The 23,293-nt window shown below is 37.4% G+C and overlaps 1 long non-coding RNA gene across 2 annotated transcripts in view; it reads right to left on the bottom strand.

The window, feature by feature from the left end:
• Positions 1–23,293, bottom strand: part of LOC309858883 — a 43,525-nt gene that overhangs the window by 4,152 nt on the left and 16,080 nt on the right. Inside the window, exon 6 of one of the 2 annotated variants that reach the window (XR_014308413.1) lies at positions 20,141–20,329. This is a non-coding gene — a long non-coding RNA (uncharacterized lncRNA). The remainder of the gene's footprint in view (positions 1–20,140; positions 20,330–23,293) is intronic. The other variant, XR_014308414.1, reaches the window with a different exon arrangement.

The raw sequence follows: 23,293 nt of genomic DNA, 5'->3' as shown, positions 1-23,293 counted from the left end.
ATTTTTCTACATGTGGCTGTCCAATTTTCCCAGCACCATTTATTGAAGAGGCTGTCTTTTTTCCATTGGACATTCGTTCCTGCTTTGTCGAAGATGAGTTGACCATAGATTTGAGGGTCTATTTCTGGGCTCTCTATTCTGTTCCATTGATCTATGTGTCTGTTTTTGTGCCAGTACCATGCTGTCTTGATGATGACAGCTTTGTAATAGAGCTTGAAGTCCGGAATTGTGATGCCACCAACGTTGGCTTTCTTTTTCAATATCCCTTTGGCTATTCGAGGTCTTTTCTGGTTCCATATAAATTTTAGCATTATTTGTTCCATTTCTTTGAAAAAGATGGATGGTACTTTGATAGGAATTGCATTAAATGTGTAGATTGCTTTAGGTAGCATAGACATTTTCACAATATTTATTCTTCCAATCCAGGAGCATGGAACATTTTTCCATTTCTTTGTGTCTTCCTCAATTTCTTTCATGAGTACTTTATAGTTTTCTGAGTATAGATTCTGTGTCTCTTTGGTTAGGTTTATTCCTAGGTATCTTATGGTTTTGGATGCAATTGTAAATGGGATGGACTCCTTAATATCTCTTTCTTCTGTCTTGCTGTTGGTGTAGAGAAATGCAACTGATTTCTGTGCATTGATTTTATATCCTGACACTTTACTGAATTCCTGTATAAGTTCTAGCAGTTTTGGAGTGGAGTCTTTTGGGTTTTCCACATATAGTATCATATCATCTGCGAAGAGTGATAATTTGACTTCTTCTTTGCCGATTTGGATGCCTTTAATTTCCTTTTGTTGTCTGATTGCTGAGGCTAGGACCTCTAGTACTATGTTGAATAGCAGTGGTTATAATGGACATCCCTGCCGTGTTCCTGACCTTAGTGGAAAACCTTTCAGTTTTTCTCCATTGAGAATGATATTTGCGGTGGGTTTTTCATAGATGGCTTTGATGATATTGAGGTATGTGCCCTCTATCCCTACACTTTGAAGAGTTTTGATCAGGAAGGGATGCTGTACTTTGTCAAATGCTTTTTCAGCATCTATTGAGAGTATCATATGGTTCTTGTTCTTTCTTTTATTGATGTGTTCTATCACATTGACTGATTTGCGGATGTTGAACCAACCTTGCAGCCCTGGAATAAATCCCACTTGGTCGTGGTGAATAATCTTTTTAATGTACTGTTGAATCCTATTGGCTAGTATTTTGTTGAGTATTTTCGCATCTGTGTTCATCAAGGATATCGGTCTATAGCTCTCTTTTTTGGTGGGATCCTTGTCTGGTTTTGGGATCAAGGTGATGCTGGCCTCATAAAATGAGTTTGGAAGTTTTCCTTCCATTTCTATTGTTTGGAACAGTTTCAGGAGAATAGGAATTAGTTCTTCTTTAAATGTTTGGTAGAATTCCCCCGGGAAGCCATCTGGCCCTGAGCTTTTGTTTGTTTGGAGATTTTTAATGACTGTTTCAATCTCCTTACTGGTTATGGGTCTGTTCAGGCTTTCTATTTCTTCCTGGTTCAGTTGTGGTAGTTTATATGATTCTAGGAATGCATCCATTTCTTCCAGATTGTCAAATTTATTGCCGTAGAGTTGCTCATAGTATGTTCTTATAATAGTTTGTATTTCTTTGGTGTTAGTTGTGATCTCTCCTCTTTCATTCATGATTTTATTTATTTGGGTCCTTTCTCTTTTCTTTTTGATAAGTCGGGCCAGGGGTTTATCAATTTTATTAATTCTTTCAAAGAACCAGCTCCTACTTTCGTTGATTTGTTCTATTGTTTTTTTGGTTTCTATTTCATTGATTTCTGCTCTGATCTTTATGATTTCTCTTCTCCTGCTGGGCTTAGGGTTTCTTTCTTGTTCTTTCTCCAGCTCCTTTAGGTGTAGGGTTAGGTTGTGTACCTGAGACCTTTCTTGTTTCTTGAGAAAGGCTTGTACCGCTATATATTTTCCTCTCAGGACTGCCTTTATTGTGTCCCACAGATTTTGAACCGTTGTATTTTCATTATCATTTGTTTCCATGATTTTTTTCAATTCTTCTTTAATTTCCCGTTTGACCCATTCATTCTTTAGAAGGATACTGTTTAGTCTCCATGTATTTGGGTTCTTTCCAAACTTCCTTTTGTGGTTGAGTTCTAGCTTTAGAGCATTGTGGTCTGAAAATATGCAGGGAATGATCCCAATCTTTTGATACCGGTTGAGTCCTGATTTAGGACCGAGGATGTGATCTATTCTGGAGAATGTTCCATGTGCACTAGAGAAGAATGTGTATTCTGTTGCTTTGGGATGAAATGTTCTGAATATATCTGTGATGTCCATCTGGTCCAGTGTGTCGTTTAAGGCCTTTATTTCCTTGCTGATCTTTTGCTTGGATGACCTGTCCATTTCAGTGAGGGGAGTGTTAAAGTCCCCTACTATTATTGTATTGTTGTTGATGTGTTTCTTTGATTTTGTTATTAATTGGTTTATATAGTTGGCTGCTCCCACGTTGGGGGCATAGATATTTAAAATTGTTAAATCTTCTTGTTGGACAGACCCTTTGAGTATGATATAGTGTCCTTCCTCATCTCTTATTATAGTCTTTGGCTTAAAATCTAATTGATCTGATCTAAGGATTGCCACTCCTGCTTTCTTCTGATGTCCATTAGCATGGTAAATTCTTTTCCACCCCCTCACTTTAAATCTGGAGGTGTCTTCGGGCTTAAAATGAGTTTCTTGGAGGCAACATATAGATGGGTTTTGTTTTTTTATCCATTCTGATACCCTGTGTCTTTTGACAGGGGCATTTAGCCCATTCACATTCAGGGTAACTATTGAGAGATATGAATTTAGTGCCATTGTATTGCCTGTAAGGTGACTGTTACTGTATATGGTCTCTGTTCCTTTCTGATCTACCACTTGTAGGCTCTCTCTTTGCTTAGAGGACCCCTTTCAATATTTCCTGTAGAGCTGGTTTGGTATTTGCAAATTCTTTCAGTTGTTGTTTGTCCTGGAAGCTTTTAATCTCTCCTTCTATTTTCAATGATAGCCTAGCTGGATATAGTATTCTGGGCTGCATGTTTTTCTCGTTTAGTGCTCTAAAAATATCATGCCAGCTCTTTCTGGCCTGCCAGGTCTCTGTGGATAAGTCAGCTGCCAATCTAATATTTTTACCATTGTATGTTACAGACTTCTTTTCCCGGGCTGCTTTCAGGATTTTCTCTTTGTCACTGAGACTTGTAAATTTTACTATTAGGTGACGGGGTGTGGGCCTACTCTTATTGATTTTGAGGGGCGTTCTCTGAACCTCCTGAATTTTGATGCTCGTTCCCTTTGCCATATTGGGGAAATTCTCCCCAATAATTCTCTCCAGTATACCTTCTGCTCCCTTCTCTCTTTCTTCTTCTTCTGGAATCCCAATTATTCTAATGTTGTTTCGTCTTATGGTGTCACTTAATTCTCGAATTCTCCCCTCGTGGTCCAGTAGCTGTTTGTCCCTCTTTTGCTCAGCTTCTTTATTCTCTGTCATTTGGTCTTCTATATCACTAATTCTTTCTTCTGCCTCATTTATCCTAGCAGTTAGAGCCTCCATTTTTGATTGTACCTCATTAATAGCTTTTTTGATTTCAACTTGGTTATATTTTAGTTCTTTTATTTCTCCAGAAAGGGCTTTTATATCTCTCGAGAGGGTTTCTCTAATATCTTCCATGCCTTTTTCGAGCCCGGCTAGAACCTTGAGAATTGTCATTCTGAACTCTAGATCTGACATATTACCAATGTCTGTACTGATTAGGTCCCTAGCCTTCGGTACTGCCTCTTGTTCTTTTTTTTGCGTTGAATTTTTACGTCTTGTCATTTTGTCCAGATAAGAGAAAATGAAGGGGCAAGTAAAATACTAAAAGGGTGGCAACAACCCCAGGAAAATATGCTTTAACTAAATTAGAAGAGATCCAAAATCGTGAGTGGGGAGAAAGGGGATAAAAAGAGGTTCAAAAAGAAAGAAAGAAAAAAAAAAGAAAAGAAAAAAAATTTTTTTTTTAAAAAAGAAAACACCTGAGAAAAATGTAAAAAAGAAAAAATATATATATTAGATAGACTAGTAAAAAATCATTAAAAAAGAAAAAGCTAACAGTTAAAAAAAAAAAAATTTTACCCGAAGGCGAGAAGAAAAAGAAAAAAAAAAATGAAAAAGAAAAAATTAAATTAACTGCAAGACTAAAAAAACATCACAGGAAAAAAGCCATGAGTTCCGTGCTTGGCTTTCTCCTCCTCTGGAATTCTGCTGCTCTCCTTGGTGTTGAAACCGCACTTCTTGATAGGTGAACTTGGTCTCGGCTGGATTTCTTGTTGATCTTCTGGGGGAGGGGCCTGTTGTAGTGATTCTCAAGTGTCTTTGCCCCAGGCGGAATTACACCTCCCTTACCCGGGCCCGGGTGAGTAATCCGCTCGGGTTTGCTTTCAGGAGCTTTTGTTCCCTGAGCGCTTTCCGTAGAGTTCCGGAGGACGGGAATACAAATGGCGGCCTCCTGGTCTCCGGCCTGGAGGAGCCGAGAGCCCAGGGCCCCACTCCTCAGTGCGCCCTCAGAGAACAGCGCCCAGTCACTCTTGTCTGCCTGACCTCCGGCCGCGCTCCGAGCTTACCGAGCCTGCGATCGGTTCAAGGTCACCCCGAGCTGCGAGCTTACTGTCGGCTCTGTTTCTGCAGCCGGCTTTCCCGTTCCAATACCCGCAAGCTCTGCGACACTCAGACACCCCCGATCCTTCTGTGACCCTGCGGGACCTGAGGCCACGCTGACCCCGCGTGGGCTTCGCCCCGGTTTAGCCTCTGGAGCGATGTCCCTCAGCGGAACAGACTTTTAAAAGTCCTGATTTTGTGCGCGGTTGCTCCGCCGCTTGCCGGGAGCCGGCCCCTCCCCCCGGGGTCTATCTTCCCGTCGCTTTGGATTCACTTCTCCGCCAGTCCTACCTTTCAGAAAGTGGTTGTTTTTCTGTTTCCAGAATTGCTGTTCTTCTTCTCTTCGGTCTGCCGATGGATTTTCAGGTGTTTGCAATCTTTAGATAAGCTATCTAGCTGATCTCCGGCTAGCTAAAGCAGTCTCAGCTTGCTACTTCTCCGCCATCTTGACTCCTCCTCTCCGAATTTGTCAATTCTTTATCCAATTCTTTATCCAATTTGTCAATGGACATTGGGGCTGCTTCCATAGTTCAGCTATTGTAAATAATGCTGCTATATAGAGATGCAAGTATCTCTTTTAATTTTGGGGGTAAATATCCAGTAATGCAATTACTGGATCTTAGGGTAGTTCTATTTTTAACTTTCTGAGGGACTTCCATACTGTTTTCCACAATGGCTGCCCCAGTTTGCATTCCCACCAACAGTGCATGAGTGCCTTTTGGTCCACATCCTCACCAACACTTGTTGCTTCTTGTGGTTTTGATTTTAAACATTCTGACATGTGTGAAGTGATATCTCATTGGAGTTTTGATCTGCATTTCCCTGATGATGAGTGATGTTGAGTGTCTTGTCGTGTGTCTGTTAGCCATCTGGATGTCTTCTTCAGAGAAATATCTGCTCATTTCTTCTGCCCATTTTTAAATTGGATTTGTGTGTGTGTGTGTATGTGTTGAATTTTTTATATATTTTTAATATATTTTTGTATATTTTGGATGCTAACCCATTATTGGATATGTCATTTGCAAATATCTTCTCCCATTCATTAGATTGTTGTTTAGTTTTGGTGATTGTTTCCTTTGCTGTGCAGAAGCTTTTTATTTTGATGTAGTCCCAATCGTTTATTTTTGCTGTTATTTCCTTTGCCTCAGGAGACATATCTAGAAAAATGGTGCTATAGTCAATGTCAGAAACATTACAACCTGTGCTCTCTTTGAGGATTTTTATGATTTTGGGTCTCACATTTAGTATTTTCTTCATTTATAAGGCTAAATAATATCCCATTAGATAGATAGATAGGTAGATAGATAGATGATAGATAGATGACCACAATTTTTATCCATTCATCTGTTGATAGATACTTAAGTATTTCCACATGACGATTATTGTTAATAATGTTGCAATCAACATGGGAGTATAGATTTGTCTTTGAGCAATGATCTCCTTTCCTTTGGATATATACCCAGAAATGAGATTGTTATAACATATAATAGCTCTATTTTTAATTTCTTGAAAAACTTCCCTACTATTTTCTTTAGTGGCTAACCAGTTTACATTCCTACCAACCATGTAGAAAGATACCCTTCTCTCTATATCCTTGCCAGCATTTGTTATTTCTTGTCTTTTAGATAATAGATATCCTGGCAGGTGTGAGGTTACATCTCACTGAAGTTTTGATTTGCATTTCTCTGATGATTTGTGATACTGAGCACTTTTTTTAAAAAAAGATTTTATTTATTTATTTGACAGACAGAAATTACAAGTAGGCAGAGAAGTAGGCAGAGAGAGAGGAAGGGAAGCAGGCCCCCTGCTGAGCAGAGAGCCCGATGTGGGACTCGATCCCAGGACCCTGAGATCATGACCTGAGCCGAAGGCAGCGGCTTAACCCACTGAGCCACCCAGGCACCCAACTGAGCACTTTTCATGTGTCCATGAGCCATTTGTAGTCTTCTTCTGAAAAAATGTCTATTCAGTTCTTTTGCCCATTTTTTAAAAATTGGGTTATTTGGTTACCTTACTACTGAACTATATGAATTCCTTGCACATTTTGAATATTAACTCTCTGTTGGATATGTGGTTTGCAAGTATTTTGTCCTAACCTATAGGTTGCCTTTTTATTTTTTGAAGGTTTTCTTTGCTGTATGGGAGCTTTTTAGTTTGATGTAGTCCCCTTGTTTTCTTGTTTGTTTCTTTTTTTGCCTTTGCTTTTGGTGTCAAATCTAAAAAAACAAAACAAACAAACAAAAAAAAACATTGTCACAACTAAAGTCAAGGAACATCTTCCCTGTTTTCTGCTGGAGTCTCATGATATCGGGTCTTATGCTTAAGTCTTTAATTCAGTTAATTTTTGTCAGTGCTATAAAATAGGAGTTCAGTTTCATTCTTTTGCATGTAAATACCCTGTTTTCCTGACAACATTTATTGAAGAGACTATCTTTTGTTCACAGTGCATTCTTGGCACTGTTGCTGAAAATTAATTGAATAGATATGCAAGGATTTATTTCTGGGCTCTCTATTCTGTTCTATTGATCTATGTGTCTCTGTTTATGCTAGTACCATATTGTGTTAATTATCATACTTTGTAATATAGTTTGAAATCAGGAAGTATGATGCCTCCAGCTTTGTTCTTCTTTCTCAAAATTGCTTTAGCTATTTGGAGTCTTTTGTGATTATGTATGAATTTTAGGATTTTTTTTCTGTGAAAAATAACACTGGAATTTTGATAAATTACATTGAATCTGTGGATTATTTTGGGTAGCATGAACATGTCAAGAATATTAATTCTTCTAATCCATGAAAATGGAATATCTTTCCATTTGTTTCTTTCATTGATGTTCTGTAGTTTTCAGAGTACAGATCTTTCACCACCTTGGTGAAATTTATTCAAGTATTTTATTATTTTTCATGCTATTGAAAATGAGATATTTTTTCTTAATATCTCCTTTGGACAGTTAATTTTTAGTATATAAAATGGAACTGGTTTTTTTTGCATATTGATTTTGCGTCCACAACTTTACTGAATTTTTTAGTTTTAACAGTTTTGGGGTGGAGTCTTTAGAAGTTTTTTTCCATATAATATGTTATCTGCAACAGAGACAATTTTTTTCTCTTTTCGGATTTGGATCCTTTTTATTTCTTTTTTTCCCCACTAATTGCTCTGGTGAGAACTTCCAGTACTATATTGAATAAAAGTGGTGAGAGTGGACCTCTTTTTCTTGTTTCTGTTCTTAGAGAAATGCTTTTAGTATTTTATCATGGAGTACGACATTAGCAATAGGTTTGTCATATATGGCCTTTTTATGTTTCTTTGATCCATTTGCTATTTGGGATCATGTTGCTTAATCTCCACATATTTGTGATTTTTCCAGTTCCCTTCCTATAATTGATTTCTAATTTGATACCACTGTGGTCAGGAAGCATTTCTAATATGCTCAATTTTTTGAGAGTTTTTATCATGAAAAGAAGTTGAATATTGTCAAATGCTTCTTCTGCATCTATTGCAATAGTGATGTGATTTCTATCATTCATTTGGTTAATGTGGTGTATCCCATTGATTGAGTCGCAGATGCTCAACTACCCTTGGATCCCTAAAATAAATCTCATTTGATTAAGATATATGATTCTTTTTACGTACTTTTGAATTTGGTTAGCCAATATTTATTGAGGGTTTTGGTATACATGTTCATCAAGGGTATTGGGCTGTAATTTTTTCATTTTAGTGTCCTTATCTGGCTTTGATAGGGTAATGATGGCATTGCGAAATGGGCTTGGAAGTGCCTCTCTTCTTCAATTTTTTGGAAGAGTTGGAAAAGAATTGGTTTTTATTGTCCTTTAAAGTTTTGGCAGAATCCACTAACAAAGCCATCTGGTCCTGGACTTCTGTTTGTTGGGAGGTTTTGATTACTAATTCATCTCTATAAGTAATTGACCTAATAAGGTTTTCTCTTTCTTTGTGATTCAGTCTTGACAGGTTGTCTGGGTCTAGAAACTCACCCATTTCTCTAGGTTATCTAATTGGTTGGTATATAATTGTTCACAGTAGTTTCTTATCATTCTTAGTCTTTCTGTGGCATCAATTACCATGGTTCTTCTTTCATTTTTTATTTTATTTACCTGAGCCTTCTCTCTTCTCAGTCTAGCTAAAGATTTGTTAATTTTGTTTATGTCTTCAAAAAACCAGCTCTTAGCTTTATTTATCTTTTCTACTAACTTCTAAATTTCTATATTATTTATTTCCACTCTGATTTATTTCCTTCCTTCTAATAACTTTGGACTTCATTTGCTCTGCTTTTTTTCTACTTCCTTTAGATATTAAGTTTGGTTGTTTGAGAGCTTTCATTTTTCTTAATGTAGACATTTATGGTTATGAAATTCCCTCTTAGAACTGCTTTTGTCACATCCCATAAGTTTTGGGTTATTGTATTTCCATTTTCATTTATCTCATAATTTTTCTTTCCATCCCTTTTTATTTCATCTTTAACCCATTTGTTGTTTGGGAGCATGTTGTCTACTCTGCACATACTTGTGATGTTTCTAGTGTTTTTTTATAATTGATCTCTAGTTTGATACCAATGTGGTCAGAAGAGATGTTTGATATAATTTGTCTTCTTCAATTTGTTAATATTTTATTGTGGCATCACAATAAACATAATCTCTCCTGGAGAATGTACCAAGTGTGCTAGAAAAAAGCATGTATTCTGTCACTGTTGGATAAAATATTCTATATATGTCCCTGAGGTTTAGCTCACTTAAAGTGTAGCTTAAGTCCATTATTTTCTTTTTGAGTTTCTATCTGGATGATCTATTCATTTTTGAAAGTGAGATATCAAACCCCTTACTATATTTACATTATTATCTATTTCTCCCTTCAGGACTGTAATATTTGTGTCATATATTTAGTGTTCCAATGCTGGACACCAAAATATTTACAACAGTTATATTCTCTATGCATTGACCCCTTTATGATTACATACTGCCCTTCTTTGTCTCTGTTACCGTTTTTGGTTTCAGTTTTATTTTCTCAGATATAAGTATAGCTATCCATATTTTTTGTCGGTTTCCATTTGCTTGGGACACTTTTTTTCTATCATTTCACTATCTATGTGTGTCCTTAAAGCTGCAATGAGACTCTTAGAGGTAAATGTATTTGTGTCCTATTTTTTTATTCACCTAGCCACTGAAATTCTTTTTTTTTTTTAAGATTTTATTTATTTATTTATTTGACACAGAGAGATCACAAGTAGGCAGAGAGAGAGAGAGAGAGGGAAGCAGGCTCCTCACCGAGCAAAGAGCCTGACGAGGGACTTGATCCCAGGACCCCTGAGATCATGACCTGAGCCGAAGTCAGGGGCTTAACCCACTGAGCCACCCAGGCGCCCTGAAATTCTTTTGATTAAAGAATTTGGTCTATTTGCATTTCAAATAATTATTGACAGGTATGGACTTAACTATTGCCATTTTGTTAATTATTTACTGGTTCTTATAGTGTCTTTTTTCCTTTATTCCTTTTTTACTCTCTTCAGTGATCTGATAATTTTTTGTAGCAGTATGCTTTCTTTTTATCTTTTGTGCCTCTACGATAAAAAGGAAAAGTTTATGCTTTGTAGTTACTATGAAACGTACATAAGCATCTTATAGTTGTAATAGTCTATTTTAAGCTGTTAACAACTTAACTTTAAATAAATACAAAAGTTCTACATTAATATACCCCCCAATTTAATAGTAATGGCTTTTTATGCTGTGTATGCATTAACAAATTATTTTAGTTATAGTTAATTTTTAGACATTTTGTTTTTTAACCTTTATACTAGAATTGTAAGTGATTTACCTATCATCATTACAATATCAGAATATTCTGAATTTAACTATATTTTTACCTTTACCAGAGAGTTTTATACTTACATATGTTGTCATGTTACTAATCAGCATCCTTTTGTTTAGGCTTAAAGAATTCTCTTTAAAATTTCTTGTAAGATGGTGGTGGTGATGAACTCCTTTGGCTAGTGGTGATGAACTCCTTTGGCTTTTGTTCATCTAGGAAACTCACCATCTCTCCTTAAATTCTGAATCACCACTTTGCTGGGTAAAATATTCTTGATTGGTAGAGTCTTTTCTCCCAACATTGTGAATATATCATGATAGTCCCCTCTAGCTTGCAAAATGTTTGCTGAAAAGTCTGCTTATAATCTTATGGGAATTTCCTTGTACTTAAGTAGCTTTTGTCTTACTGTTTTCAAGATTCTCTCCTTTTACAATTAATTTTCATATATCTCTGTGTAGATTTACTTAGTCATTTTATTTTGTACTTTCTGTGCTTTTTAGTTCTGGATGTCTGTTTCTTTCCTCAGGTTAGGAAAGTTTTCAGTCATTATTTTTTTGTATGAGGTTTTTCCCTCTTTCTCTGTCTCCTTGCTGAAACTCCTTCAATACACATATAAATCAACTTAATGATGATCCTAAGTTTGCTAAGCTATCTTTACTGTTTTTTATTCTTTTTTTCTTTTTTGCTCCTCTAATGAGTTTCACTGCCCCTTTTTTAGTTTGCTGAGGCTCTAATCACTTGATCCAGTCTGCTTTTGACTCCCTCAACTGAATTTTTCAGTTCCATTATTGTATTCTTTAGCTCTATGATTTCTTTGGTATTTTTGATATTTTATCTTTGATGAAATTTTCATTTTATCATACAGTGTTCTTTTGACCTTGGTAAGCATTTCTATGACTATTATTTTGAACTTTTTTTTGCTAAATCACTTATCTCCATTTCATTAAGAATAGTTTTCAGAGATTTATCTTGGTCTTTTGATTCGTCCCTTGTTTCTTCATTTTTCTTGACTCTCTGTATTGATTTCTGCACATTAGATAAAACAACAACCGCTCCCCATGTTTACGTACTGGTCCTGTACAGGAAATGAACCTCCTCAATCAGCATGGCCCAAACTCCTGGTTGTCTCTCAAATATATGTAATTGTCTATGCCACCATATTTGTTCTTAGTGGCTCCCAGTAACTGAAAGCTGTCCCAGACCGATCTACCTCCCAAAGGGAAGATTGCAGTCCACACCTAGATGCAGACTGATTAGAAACCAGATGTTTAGGTAACGGCTGGGAAAGTATGTTGTTAAGTCCCTTCCAGGGAGAAACTAGAAGAGGAGTGATTTTACCTACTTCCTCTGCACTGAGTCCAGGAGGAGAGCAATGGGGAGGCTCTCCTATACCCATTTAAAAAACCACTTATTTGTTGCTATTTTCCCATGAATGAATGCAAGCCTCATTGGCTATCAGAATGAGGTGATTAAGGGGGAAGGGTGATCCCCTGGGTGGCAGCTGTAAAAGTTGGGGTACTAAATGTGTCTATAAACTCCTTCTAAGGATATGTTGGCAACTTGTTTTTATTGTTGGAACAAGCCAGAGGGAGAAGGTCGGGGAATGCCTACTTTATCTTTTGGGTCTGGAGAAGGTCACAGTCAGTATTTATGTGTGCTAATTACAAGCTGAACCCTCAGGCAGGAACTCATAAAGTATGCAGTCAAATCCCCTCCTGTGAAGACTGGGAGATGGATGTTTTTTGCCTCAACAATGAGCTGGTGGGGGGAGGAGTATGGAGGAGGAGGATAGCCATCATGAGTGCCCATCTGTTTGTCCATTTAAAACTGCTTTTTTGTTTGCTACAGTTCTGTGTGCAAGACCGATTGGCTATCACAGTCTGGCAGTCTGGTACCTGTCATTCAGGTGGGACCACAAAAGCTGGGGTGCCAAATGCATGTACATGTTCCTCTGAAGAGGTGCTGGCAGCTTGTTTTCATCATTTGAGTGAGTCAGAGGGAGAAGGGGGAATGTCCACCAGCTCTCCTAGGCTCTGAGGAAGATCACAGCTAGCCCCTAGATACATGCTCGTTAGAAGCCAAACCCTCAGGCAGTAGCATGTTAAGTATCCAGTCAAACTCCTTGCAGAGAAAGACTGGGAGATGGGCATTTCACATTTTTGCCTGCTTCCTCCATGCTGAGCCCTGGGGAGATGCCATGATGAATGCTCACACATGTGCCCATAAAGAACAGCTTCTTTGTGAGAGTCCAGTGGCCTCTTGGGCACAAGCTCCGTTTACTCTCTGAGCTAGGTATTTTGGACGTCTGTCCCCTGGGTGGAAGCCTTTAAAGTTTGGGCACTGGATGTGCAGGAGTAAAACTCCTTATGGGGAAGCTGGAGGTTGGAGTTTCTTTCACAGCTATAAGTCGGTGTGCTGTGGTGGGGTTTATGGTTTAAGTGTGCTTAGCTTTTCCTACCCATTTCAACGTGGGTGTTTTCTCATTTACCTGATATATAGAAGTCATTCAACTAGTCTGCATTTCTCCCAGAGGGATATTTTTCTACCTGTAACAGCACATTTGGTGCACCCATGTGAGGAAAAGTTCACGAGCCTCCTCTGCTGCCTTCTTGGTCCTGCTCTTCTTCTTCTCCCTTGTATTCCTAACCCTCAACTGGCTTCTACAGTCTGCCCCCACAAAAAATTTCTCTTCCAAACTTTCTCCCTTCTCATTCTCTGACAGGCTGTTTCTAAAACACATGTCGCCCTCATTAGACAAACATATTTGCCTCATTCCTGGGTCATATGGAAAAAGCTTAACTTGTGGCCTATTTCAGAGTCTGAATCATTTTACCTTATTGCATTGTTAAAGTACCAGTGAGGTAGTGAGTATTAAATCCACTTGTTACCGTCTCCTGGGACGTATGCAGGGAAGCCACCTGTGTAATGTTTTCTCCCCAATTAAATTCACTCTCTTTATCCAGCATGAAATATTTCCATTATAAGTAGTCAGAGAATTATGCCCTACCAAGACACCCAAGAGGCCTATAAAACTGTAAAGAAAAAAATTGCCTCCTTTGAAAGACATTGGTCTGGGAAGCTTTATGACCCTATTTTACACTGTGCCAGCCAGAGGCTCTGGCAGATTTCCCATTGACTTATGGAGCCCAAGGCAAGTCTAGTCTGGAGTTGCCTTGATCTAATTACTGCAGGATTTCAATGTGTGCCCAGTTACAATGAACAGTGTTAAATGGTGGCCCTCAGCTGCACCAGAGTGGTAGTGGAACAGCGTTTACCAGAAGTGGAGCAGACTCCCCAGAGAAGAGTGTGGTTAGCCATGACTCTCTGTTTCCTGGTAGAATTACACATAGCTCTTGTGCTTTCATTGCGAAAATGGAATCACATGATGGTGGCAGTCCTTGTGGAAAGGGTGGGTTATAAAATGGATCTTTAATTTCAATTTGTCAGGTAAGTGAGGCAACAGGAGATCAGACTTATCTAGTTAAGACTGAGTACAGTGAGTGAAATTATCCCAGGAAAACAAATCAGCATCTTGTTTTGAAGATATTTCCAGGGCAGAAAAAAATACATTCATTTCCTCCAGATCTGCTGACACTGCCTTATATAAATAGTCAACCTGACTTTTGTCCATTCATTAGATTTCCAGCAAGACACACAAATAGTGACACATTTGTGAGGTTAAAATATGTCCACCAAAGTATATTTTACCACCACATTGCAGGTGTTCAATAAACTTTCACAAAATAAATAAAATGTGAAAGACATTATTATTGTGCGGAATCGGTCTATGCTCAGAGATAAGTGCAACCCAGCCTATTTTGTTCATACTTCCCTGATCTAACCATTCTTTGCATGATCTTGTATGAGACTACTGTATTGGGACAATGAGTGGCTCATTAAGTTAAGCACCTGCCTTTGGCTCAGGTCATGGTAGTCTCAGGGTCCTGGGATTGAACCCTGTGTTGGGCTCCCTTTTCAGTGGGGAGTCTGCTTCTCCCTCTCCCTGTGCCTGTCCCCCTGGCTTGTTCTCACTTGTTCTCTCTCTCTCTCTCTCTCTCTGAAATAAATAAGTAAAAATTTTTTAAAAAAGACTATTGTATTAAAAGGTCATTATTTTATAAGTTACTCATGAAGAGTTCTTCCCTCTTTATCTTTATCTTGTACAAGTCTGGAACATTATTCATTAATTTGAATAATAAATGTTTACCATAGGCATATAGTATGCCTGGGACAAATGATAATATTGAAATGACCTCTGCACTCAGTGAGCATATAGTCTTACAGAGTAACAACTGTTGATGACTGAACCCCTGTTAGTTGCACATTGGGAAAGACGAAATGTTTGCCTTTCCAACACTTATGAAAGCTTTGTGTCATCATCCCCATTTTACAGTGGGAAAAACCAAAGCTCTGGGCTTAAAATGGTCTCTTAAGATTTCACAACTATTAGATATCAAAGCCTGCCTTTGAATCTTCTTTTGTCTCAGTAGTTGCTCTTCAATATTTTGAATCAGATAAAACAACATAATAACTATATATTAGTTAGTCACTCACAAACCCTAGATTTAAGTAGATCATTTACATTTCTGGAATTCTATGTCTGTGTTCTACTTTCTACAGTAAAATTCACTGTACTTTTATCAAGTGAGCTTTCATTTTTAAAAATTTCTTCTTTATTGTTTCTCCTCTGCTATAAGATACAAACAAAAGGGAGTGGGGAACAGATATGACCATTAGTAGAAACTGTATTTCCTGGTTTAACATCTTTTCTTTGCACTAACTCAAAATGTGGTCTCAAGACACAGCTCTAGCTAAAACACTATTATTTTTTATAGTATTGTATTTCTGGCCTTGGAATTTTGTGAAGTTTGATATCACATACCTATAGACAAAAAAATAACCATAACTAATATAGAGGAAGAATTTTCTGACATAAAGATTTGGGAAAGTGATTAATATTCAACAGACTTCAGATTTAATTTTGAATTCGTTTCTTTCAAACAGTGTTTTATTCAATATCTAGCCAACTTTTTTATTTAGTTCGTGAATGTCTTTTCTCACCATGTCACATAAATATATATTTTTTTTTCTTCAAAACAGTTTGCTGATTCCATTTTAGGTTATGATTTACTGGAGAACCTATGGTTTCCCTGGTAATGATAAATGCAACAATGTATTCTACAGAAATTTAATAAATGATATCTTCTACTGATGATTAAGTAATGATGGGGATTGTAATGGTTGATTTTATGTCAACTTGATTAGGACATGGGGTGCTCAATATTAGGCAAATATTTTTCTGATTGTTTCTTTGAGTGTGTTTTTGGATGAGATAGCATTTAAACCAATAGATTGAGTAAAGCAGATTGCTCTTCCTGATGTGGGTGGGCCTCATCCTATCAGTTGAAGGCCTGAGTAGGACAAAAAGTTCAACCATCCTCCAAGTAAAACTCAATTCCTCCTGCCTGCTTTCAAACTAGGATATTGGTGTTTTTATGCCTTTGGACTTAAACAGAAACATGGGCTCTTCCTGAGTTTCAGACCTGTTGGCTTTCATCTGAGGACTGCATCATTAGTTCTGGTTCTCAGGATTTTGGATTCAAACTGGAACTACACCATCTTATATAAATATTGAATACTAAGAATTGGCTCTTGTGATTATGGAGGTCAATAAGTTTGAATATCTGCAGGGTGAGTCAGCAAGCAGGAGGCCCAGGGATCTTGATGGTATTATTCTAGTCTGAGTCTACAGGCCTGAGGACAGGAAAAACTAAGACCCAGGAAAAGTCAGTGTTTCAGTTTGAGTCCAAAGGCAGGATCTTGCTGATTCTATTTTTCTGAGGATGACAACAATGATGATGAAGAAGAGGAAGAGAAAGAAAAAGAAGAAGAAAAGGAAGAAGAGGAGGAGGAGGAAGAAGAAGAAGGGGAAGAAGAAGAAGAAAAAGATTTTTAACCAAACACTTTAACTTCTCAATCTTATACCTCCTGAGAAAAAAGAAATTAAGACATTTACTTTGTTTTTTTTTTTTAACTTTCACTTGTTCAGCTATACTTGTTACTAATCTACTCTGTAAAAGATACTTATGCAAAATCTTTATATGTAAGAATCTTTGCCTAAGGTATATGTCCTCAAAAAATCAAATAACACATTCTATTAAAAAAAGCAATATAAATTAAGTACATTCAAAATGAATGTAGAAAAAGAAGCAAGTGATTATACGTGAAGAATTAGAAAAATTTAATAAGATGAACATTGTTTACAAATTGATGTAAGTAAAAATACTGAGTAGATGTCATGGGCTGAGTGAAGAAGTATGAGCATATCTGGAGAGTGTACATAAGGTATGACAGATTTCTTAGAGACTATAGCTCTTTTAAGATGAGACTATAAAACTCATATTGAAGTCTTCACAAGTTTATAGTTTCTAAAATTGTGTGTTATAAATTGAAAGGCAAGACAGTTTGATTTTACCCTAGAAAATAAGGTGATTGTTGACCCACTTGTAACACATTTCATGGTCACAGAAGGCATGTTCTTTTTAAACTGTCAAAAAATTTTATCATCTATATCACAGAATTCAAGGGGATGCATTAGGTATACCTTCCTTCCAAGTTTGCATAGCCATTTGCCTGGTCAGTACAACTAAAAATGTGCAATATTTTATTTTATAAATTTATCACTTGCCAGAATTTTCAGGAACTTTCCCAGTGACAAAATAATTTGTTTAAATTAAACATTGCTCCTTGACACTTATAATACACTACCAAATTAATTGTATGCTAAGAGGCATTTGATATAGAGTTTATGGATCATCCAAAAGTTTTGCAAGAAGCTTTCTTTTACTGTGAGCTTCTTCTCTTTTTAAAAACACTCATAAGAATGTGGTTTTGGAGGAACACCTCCATCTTTTGAAAAGTCACTGCAATTTGTAGAATTAATCATAAACTTTTGAAAGTAGGTGCTATCACAATAATTGATTAAATAAATTTGATATAGAGGGCACCTTAATGGCAATTCTTGAAGTCTCTCCTAATTTAATCCTAGTATTTATTCAATATATACTTTTTTCAGCCACTAGATTTCAAGGAACTTTTTTTTTTTTTTTAAGGTCTGAACTGTTCAGAAAGGAATGAGCAATGTTTACAATCAAAGAATGAAGGAAAAGGGGTAAACAAGGATATTGTTAATAGTACATAGAATGGGGCGCCTGGGTGGCTCAGTGGTTAAGCCGCTGCCTTCGGCTCAGGTCATGATCTCAGGGTCCTGGGATCGAGTCCCGCATCGGGCTCTCTGCTCAGCAGGGAGCCTGCTTCCCTCTCTCTCTCTCTCTGCCTGCCTCTCTGTCTACTGTGATCTCTCTCTGTCAAATAAATAAATAAAATCTTAAAAAAAAAAATAGTACATAGAATGATTGATACTAAAATAAGGATACGCACAAAGAGACCTGTGCTTTGAGAGACCAAAGTAAGAGCAGAGAGGATAATCATTTAATAGCCTATTGGAGACAGACAGGTAAGATTTCTACACAAGGTTATTGCCTAAACAAATATGAAGGAGATAGACAAGAAATGAAACAAGTGACAGCATTCAGGGAAGAGATGAGAGAGGTGAAATATGTAAGCAAATTTGGTACACCCAACATAACCTGCCTTCTCTCCTTACACCCTGGTGTGTCATCTTGATCTTTTCATTTATCTCTTCAAAATTTTGCACGTTATCATTTACATATCTTGTAAGAAGCATGCAGTAGAGGTCCTCTAATAATGTTTGAACCATATAACAATTTATACATGTCAAGTAAGGCAAATTTCCTCTATCATTTAGGCACATTGGAAGTTATTTACTGAGAAGTCAAAACAAGTGGAAAAAGCTGATGCTACTGGCACAGCATCATTTCCCTGTGTTAAGATGACAGGTTCTCTTCCACAGAAAGCCTTCTTCTGATTATTTCTCTGAAATAATACTGTCTTGGCTTTGTTTTGTTTTGTTTTGTTTTAATTTATTTGCTTTGCAATTAAAAGTGAGATGGATTATAAATTCAAGTTGCTGTCACTCATTCATGTCTTCGTATGAGTAAGTTTTAGATTCTGTTCCCTCAGCGGCTTTTGATAGGGAGAAGGGGTGAAAATATGAGAATGAGGATTGTTTGAAGAGGGCAGAGTATGCAGCCATGGAAGGTGATGGTGACTCTAAGAACTGGAGCTGAAAATACCTTATTCTTGAACATAGAAGGCTCTCAATAATATTTGTTTAATGAATGAAGACAATGTCTAAATTAAGTCTCAATGATTTATAATTTTGTATGGAACTGTTTTTAATAACCAGAAACTGTTCATTTTTTTCTTCCCTTTGACAAAGGTCAATCTTCAATGACAGGGAAACATTTGGAAAATATTTTTGTGAAAGAAGAAACCTTTCAAATTCCACCTCAATATTTGTTTTATTACGTGGCAGTGTTTTTAAAAAGCCAAAGAGAAAAAAAAGATACTTAAAAATAAAAAGAAAATAGGGTGGAGCATAAAAATTTAACAGGGACAAGTAGAATTCTGGACAAAAGAAAATTCAGGAAAGGAATTGACTAATGAAAAAAACTTCTACATAAGATAATGATAAATATTAAATAATTTAAGAAACATAAGCATAAGAAATCTAACACAAAATCTACTGGCCCAAGAAAAGGCTGTGGAAATGATATTTCGCAATATTTGAGCTTGGAATTCACTGTAAGTAAAGTCTTGGGCCATGCTGACAGGATTGCAAGAAAGAAAATCTAGGGGCGTCTGGGTGGCTCAAGTCATGATCTTGGGTTCCTGGGATCAAGCCCCATGTTCAGCTCCCAGCTCAGTGGGGAATCTGTTTCTCCCTCTCCCTCTGCCCTTCCCCCAACTCGTGCTTACTCTCTCTCATGTTTTCTGTTTTTCTCTCTCAAATAAATAAGTAAATAAAATCTTTTAAAAAAAGAAAAGAAAAAGCAAAGTTAAGTGTGCAAATAAACAATTAACAGTGATTTGTATAATAAAAAAGAAGATATTAAGTTTTTTAGCATAAAACTCCAACACAAAAAATAATAACTCATAAGCCAATATAAAATTACTAACTCCTTTCTCCCTGAAGCAAAGAAGCAATTAATTTGTTCTGTGTTCTCAAAGCATTGTGTTTCTAACATAAGGCAGCCGTTCCTCATCACACTCCAGTTGACTGTCTTCAATGGGTCAAGCTGATCATGTGAAGGACATCTCCAGGGAAGGGTCAGTGTGAGAGCTGTCATTTTGTGCCCAGTCCCAACTGCTTAGTCCGGGAAAGAAATGCAATTATGAAACTAAATTAAGGAGTGGGAAGAGTAGCACAAATGGAAGCTATTGAAGAGAAAAACGACTCTTCCTTTCTTTAGATTCAGTTTCTTTCTAAAGTTATACTCAAAATCCTCTGTCAATATCTAGTGTTCTCTACTCTTCTCTCTCACTGGCTTCTCCTTTCCCCATAATGGCTGCTGAAGGAAGAACTGCATTCACTGTTCACACGTAGTCAGTCCCTGAATCCCCACAGCTGGTTCCTACCCCCCATCGTGGATCTAAAACCTCCCTCTTGCGGCTCCTATCTAGAATCAGGTTTCCAGGACTTAATCTTCATCTACGTCTCTGCAACCTTTGATATTAATGACCCACCTTATATGAATCCCCCTAAATACACACCATCTGGTCCTTCTTTTCTGTTCACTTTACTCTTCTGCCTGGGTTCCTTTTCTTTGCTGATTGTAGATCAGGGAAGATGATTGTAGTGCAGAGATGTTGAATTGTCAATGAAGGGGAAGTTTCAGACAGAATAACTTCAGGAATAACTTCACAAGTGGGAACCTAGAGACAGAAATCACTATAAGATCATTTAGATCATTTCCTTTTTTTCTTTAAGAAATTTTATATTATTTATTTTAGGACAAGAGTGTGAGCAGGGAGAGGGAGAAAGAGAGAGGCAAACTCCCCACTGAGCCTGACCCTGGGCTAAATCACCATGAGATAATTTTTTAAAACCAGATATAGGGACTCAATTTGGGGGGGGGGCTTAAAAATAAAGACAGTTACACTTCAAGGTTGTACATGATCTGGGCAGAAACTAAAAGACTGGCTGTAAAGACAAGCATAGAATATTTCAGCCCCTCCAAGGTGAATTTCAAGATGCCATTATTAGTCACTTACTTTTTCAGATAATATTTACTGAACTTACTATGGACATGTCATAGGCACAGTTTATAAAGCAGTGAATGAGGCAGGTATGTTCCCTGGTATTGGAATCTAAGCAAAGTTTACTCTTCAGTGAATGGAATTAGGACTTCAAGGGAAGACTCAGGACAAATGGTGCTAGCCAGAAGAAGGAGCCTTTCAGGAAGAACAGATTTAAGTATGGTCCTAGATGAATTGTTAGACTGCAAATGTAATAATACATAGGAGAATTACTGCTTTTAGCAACTGCAAGATGAGCAGGCTTTGTTTCACAGAGTTACTCTTGACCCAAACTCATCTGTGTCATAAATTTTACCATGGGGCTTCCCACAAGGTAGAATCTGCTCTTGTAGATATGTTAGGAATACTAATTACAGACCACAAAGGAAAGGGAAATGGAGAGAAGGTGGGAAAGCCAAAAGGCAAGAAGGCAGATAAGAAAGAAGGAATGAAAATTGGTTGGCTGGTTCTGGTCTTACACATGGAAGATTGAGTTTAGGACAAACTTGGAAGTAGGTACATTTTTACAAATTCAGCTGAGCTTACCTGGAAAAGAGTTGGAGAACAATCAGAGTCATGTCCTCTGCTGCAAGGAAAAATAGTGACAAGAAGGAACGATCTCACTACCATTTTCATAACATAAGTTAGTCCGAGCCTGGACAATAAAAAAGCAGAGTATGGCAATGTTTTGAAACGCATCTTGGAGAGAACAGATTGCATTTTGCTAGACCCTCTGGCAGCACAGGTTTTGGAAACAGCAAAATAAGGTTTGGTTCAGGGAACTGCTTTACATAATTCTTCAGAAATCAGGGGAAAACTGCATTTAAGACAGATCTCTATAATTCCAAGATAGAAAGAGTGTTTAATAGTTCATAATGTCTTATGATCTTTCTGGAGATGAAGGAGAAAGAGGATCACAAGACACTGGGTCCGTGGAGAAGGAGGGTAATATTTGCTTGGAAATTTCTCTGTTAGGAGTGCTCCTAAGAGGAAGTAAAATCTGTGTGTTGAGATAGAGTCCTTACTTCATCCCCCTTCAGGGTGCCAAGATAAAGCAACACTGTTGATGGACTGGAGATCCCGTAGGATTCCACCATACCAAAATCCTAAATTTTGCGAGATGAGAGTGTTGAAAATACCCCCACTTGAGAACAGAGTCAATTTGCAAGATGAATGTTTTCCTGGGAATTTAGGATGCATAGGGCATGAAAGAAAATTTCTCACAACAATAGAGTTCCAGTTTGGAAATTAGCTGGCACCTGTAAATCTAAAATCAGGGAGATTGCCTCTTTGCTCTTTAAGCTTTCACTGTTAAGGCTTTGACTAATTACATCAACAGCAATGTGAAACTGCACTGAAATGTTTATTTACTTCCAAAAACATATCTTGGACACCTGGGTGGCTCAGCAGGTTGAAGCCTCTGCTTTCGGCTTGGGTCATGGTTCTGGGGTCCTGGGATCGAGCCCCGCATCGGGCTCTCTGCTCAACAAGGAGCTTGCTTCCCTCTCTCTCTGCCTGCTTCTCTGCCTGTTTGTAATCTCCGTCTGTCAAATAAATAAAATCTTAAAAAAAAAAAAAAAAAACACATCATATCTGATTGTGCCTGTTGAGGCATACTTGTTGAGAATGGCATTTTGGTGTCTGTATTTTGTGGATGTGGGGCTTGAGCCAAGGTATTCAATTTATCCCATTGACATGTGAATTCATTGGCAATTGAGGTCTGTGAAGGGCTCATGTTAGCACTCATTCAATTTTGTAGATGCTGATGGAGCTTCCCACCCTCCACTTCCTGCGAGGAAGGCTGAGGATGTGGTTGCTGCAGGAGGACATCCAAATCACATGGAGCATCTTTGTGAGATACCCCTGGCCAGGACACAGTAAGAGGAGATGGCAAGGAGAACAGAATTCTAGACTTCAGTTTCCTTTCATTTAATTGGAGAGAATTTATTTCTTTTCTTGGATTGAATTTCTCTCTGGAAATTTAATAACTGGAGGTACCTATGGATGTTGTATGAATAAAACGCCAAAATTAAGAGTGTTTTGTGAAGCCCTTTATTCCCTAAGCTCCAGAATTTAATAAGAAGTGGCCTAAGCTTCCCCATCATTGGATATGCATGGATGGTGTGTGAAATTTCAAGGTTCAGTAATTTTGTTTGTTCTCTCCACTTCGCACTCACTCTTTTATGAGGGTAGAGAAGTGATTAAGGAGATCAGTGATGTTCTGGCCTACACTGTTCCACCCTTATTCATTTATTTGCTTGTTTGAGATACCAAGGCCACATATAATATCCATCCCTCATCTTCTAATAGTGAGGCGATCCTTAATCCTTTACCTGTTATACCTGAAAATGTCCTAGGTAGCTTGGATGCATTTAATTTGGAGTGGGAGAGAAAAAAAAAAGGCCTCTAGAGCTCTTTAATCTGGTTCTCATGAGAAAATTTTGCTTTGGGGATTATTAGGAAAAGAATTTCAGCTTAAATTGATGGTGAAAATAAGAGCCCTAAACCAGGAGTCACATAACCTAGTGTTCATTCTGGATTCTCATAAATTTTCGACTACAACTCATTTCATTTTCTTAGACCTACCATACCCTTTATATT

This window comes from Mustela nivalis, assembly GCF_964662115.1.
Source record: "Mustela nivalis genome assembly, chromosome: 2".
Taxonomy (NCBI): domain Eukaryota; kingdom Metazoa; phylum Chordata; class Mammalia; order Carnivora; family Mustelidae; genus Mustela; species Mustela nivalis.
This window is presented reverse-complemented; position numbering and strand designations above follow the sequence as displayed.